The following is a 4,171-nucleotide window of genomic DNA, read 5'->3' on the forward strand; positions in this document are numbered from 1 at the left end:
CAGATATTGTGATTTTATTTTTACCATGTTACAGTTACTTTTTTCATGGGCACAAGCTTGTATGACAGTTTCTAGTTCCTACTTGTAGTGCAGTTCTGAGAGAATAATTTATAGCTATGAGCACCTGCATTAGAAAAACAGAGCTCACATAACATGGCACATCATGGTGCTAGGCAAACGCTGAATCCAAACTACTTTTCTCTTAACTATTTTTCTAATCAAGGAATGAGAAATTATAAAGGTGAACATGGAATTTTATTGTTCAAGTAAGAAAACTATTTTAGGCATTTCTGAGCATAATTTTTTCAATTCTGTTTTCCTGAAAAATGTAGTAGTTCTTTGGTAGATCAGTTCTAATCAGGATGACGTTGGTATAAGGAAGATGGCTGATGAGTTGACCTGGAAAGCAAGGTGGCAGATGCATCAGTTAGCCTAGGTATTGAGAAGTATGGGTTGCCTATTGGTATCAGGTTATAAATAAGAGCCTCATTGGCTAGGAAAGTGGGATATCAATTTGGAAATGTGGAAGGCTGCATCTCCATACCAACATAACTGTGCTGTAAAGGAGATACGATGTGATATTCAGGTAGAGTCATTGTAATGAAGTTCACAACTGAACCACTTGCTTGGCTGTGACTTCTATTTGAATGTTCATGAACATTAACCAGGTGATGTGATAGAGCATGTTGATATATTACACTGTTCTGATGGTCTAACTGAAGTTGATGATATAGGAGAAAAATCACTTCTTAGTAGGTCAGTTGTATTGACAATACTCTTGCTGGTAGAAGCCTTCTTTAATAGAGGCACATTTAAGTTTGTAGCGCTTGAAAATAAGCTTTCTCCACTAGTTTCAGCAACTAAACCAGAAATTAGATTGTCTGTGTTATCTTCTGCACTGTAGTTCTTCTTATTGAAACTTGGAACCAGTACAGCAGGTGCTGCACAAGCACCTTTAATCCTGACTCTTCTTTTCATTCATACTAAGAGCTGTGGTTATCCTCATTTAAAATTTGGATTTTGATAGAACTGTAACTAAAATCATATAAAAAATGAGTTAGTTACATATTAAACCAAGAAACAAGAGACAATAAAACAAGCAAACTATGGAATTACAGATTGGAATTTCAAAAGAAAAGTGACATTAAAATATATGTATCCTGTTGATCATTTGCTAAAATGAAATTATTGAGAAAAACACTAAGATATTAATGGTCTTCAAGTGAAACTATGCAGTATATTTACAATAACAGTAAATGCTTCTATAAGTGGCTTGAGCACCTTGATTTAGAGTACACTACTAAGTTGTACTCTAAATAAAGGGTACAATATTGTTCAAAGTTCCTTGCAAGATTTTTTTAAATGATTTTGAAAATTTAGAGTAACATTAATATCTAACATAATTTTCAAAATCTTTTGCTCCATGTTAAATATTGATGGATAAAATAAAATCATAAACCTCCCTACATAGTGGTTAGTGAATTCTTTTGATACCTTTTTTATAACAGAGACTTCTTGTTCTTCTTCCAGGAAGCTAGCTAGAGAAACAGATCTTCAAAATATCTGTTGCACTTTACTAAACCCATAAAGATTAAGCTGTCAACTAAAATTTTCATACTATTAGTTTTAAATATTCTGAAAGGAGACCTTCTTTCCAAAACTAAAGATGTTCCAGCCTCATCCCACCAAATAGACTTAAATCTGTCACTCTCAACTAACTTCCATAATTTTCTGGGGAAAGTCAGAGAAAGAAAGTCATTATCTTCATCTGGTTCAGAGATATGAAATGCATGATTTGGTCTTCTTATCAAGGATCACTCCAACACAATCTGAAAAGCATTTTTGTCAGTCTTAGACCTTAAGTCTGCATCTTCAGTGAATGCATGATCACACGATGAAGATCTAATAGAAGTTTCTGAACAAGTTGAATCATCTTTAGAACAAGCATCTTGAATTTGTGAAGAGACCTGTGCCATATCAAAAAAATTTTCTTCACAAACTCTTCTCCACTGCATGATTTTCAACACTGCAGCTTCCAATACTGTTTCAATAGGCATACAGTTAAGCTAACCTGAGCCAACACAATGCTTCTCAGCCTGAGTAGCTGTGACATCACAAATGACTTGTCTCCTAGCAATTAATGTGAAACATCAAGCCCAAGTTCCTTTCTTCTATGCTGAGGTATTCATTTATATAGTGTGATCCTCAAAATGTCCCTTCCTCAGAATCTATAAAACCAACCATCAAATGTTTTAAATCCCTGAAATACTTTTTTTGCATATAAATACTCTCCCTAGACCAGAGGAATGGAAAACTTTATAATTAGGCAATGACAGGAAAAAATGTACATAAGGTATAGGGTATTGGTTCTGTACATTTTATAGGTCTCAAATGAAGATAACATAAAAAAGTTCTGCTATATTCTGTACTTAATATAAATAGAGTAAGTGAATACTGACTGTAATATTTATCATATTTTAGGAGACATTTTATTATACTTTTATTTTAATCAAAATCACCTGTTTTAGCCAAATGTAAAAAAAAATTGTCTCAGTAAACTCTTCATGAAGATAAAACAGATAACCCATGAGATGCTGATACATGAACTTTTTGTGTGTGGGCACATCCTTGATTTTGCTATTTGAAAAGCATAAGATGTTTTTGGGTGTATGAAAAGCAATTCTCATAAAAAGAATAAGAGTTTTGGGTTGCAAGAATGAACAGCTATGCAAGAAAATGCAGTATTTTAGCAGATGCCTTAAGATTTTATCAGATGGTTTAATGGATCTCTGACTATACTTGCAAAGCTACTTCAGTCATACAGATACAAGGGGGTATTTAAAATACATGATTATTATGGGTTAGACCTTTTTGACTATACAGGAGAGATTTTTGGGAGGGTTGCAATGATTCCAGTAATAGCTTACATTTCCTCACCCATTCTGATTGGTGTTTTTTCAATAATACAGTTTCTTTCATTGCCTTCTGCCTTGGTAACCAATTGCTGGCTTGTTTTAGCTGTATTTCTTCTATGAGAAAGATAGAGTGTACAAAATGGGAACAATAGTTGCACCCATTTTCCAATAAATGATTCAAGTCTATTCTTCTTTATTGTAGATTAGAGTTCCATGGTGTGTAAATGGATATCTGCTTTATATATTCACCTGTCAATGAACATATGGGCCACATCCGAGTTTTAGCTATTATTAATTGTGCTGCTATAAACATGATTATGCATGTAAATCTGTAATATTATATCTTTGCATCTTTTGGAACTATATCAAACAGGGGACTACCTGTCTCAAATGACATTTCTATTTTTAATTTTTTGTTAATTTCATTGATGCATTTTACATATACAATATAATGTCATACATCATTGGAAATTTGAACCTTTAGATTATATATCTTGGCTCTTATTTTTCCCCATTGCCTTGCCATCCCTTTACCCCCTCCATCCCTCCCTATTTACAAGGACTTTGCTTCCACTTTTTTCCTTTTCTCATATTAATACCACACCACTCTTTCCTCCCCCAACTCCTCCCACTTCCCCTTCCCCTTTGGACTGTTTCTTCCTATTTCACATTATCTAATATACCTTTGAATCATTATTTACACTTTCAGCTTCTCACACTAAAGAAAACATTTGGTATTTATACCTGCCTCTCCTATCTATTTCACTTAAGATTATCACCTCAATGTGTGTCCATTTAGCTAGAAATGTCTCTAACTTCTCATTCTTTATGGATGAATAGTACTCCATTTTATAAAAATAAAGCACATATTATTTAACCAGTGCCCAGCTGATGGGCAATTGGGCTGTTTCCAAGTTTTAGCTATTACAACCTGAGCTGCTATGAACATGGGGCACATATATCACTGTGCTATTATTCGTTAATTATTGGGAAAGATACCCAGTAGGGGAAGATGAGGGTCAAATGGGACCTCTAATCCCAGTTCTTTGAGGTAGCTCCATATTGATTTCCACAGTGGACACACCAGTTTACACTGCCACTAATAGTGGGGCAGTATTCCTTTTTCCACACAGCCACACCAGCATTGGTTATTTGACTTCATTGTAGCAGCCATTCCTTCTTGGGTGAGGTACAAAATTGGCATAGTATTCATTTGCATTTTTCAAATGACAAGTACCGTTGAACATTTTTTCTAT

The 4,171-nt window shown here is 34.2% G+C and overlaps 1 pseudogene; it reads right to left on the reverse strand.

Annotated features, from left to right (window-relative positions):
• Window positions 1–328: 328 nt before the first annotated feature.
• LOC147820651 (heat shock transcription factor, Y-linked-like) lies at window positions 329–1,976 on the reverse strand (annotated as a pseudogene).
• Window positions 1,977–4,171: the final 2,195 nt, after the last annotated feature.

This window comes from Heterocephalus glaber, unplaced genomic scaffold, assembly GCF_053883595.1.
Source record: "Heterocephalus glaber isolate CG9 unplaced genomic scaffold, H.glaber_assembly_v1.0 deba00001824, whole genome shotgun sequence".
NCBI lineage: Eukaryota > Metazoa > Chordata > Mammalia > Rodentia > Bathyergidae > Heterocephalus > Heterocephalus glaber.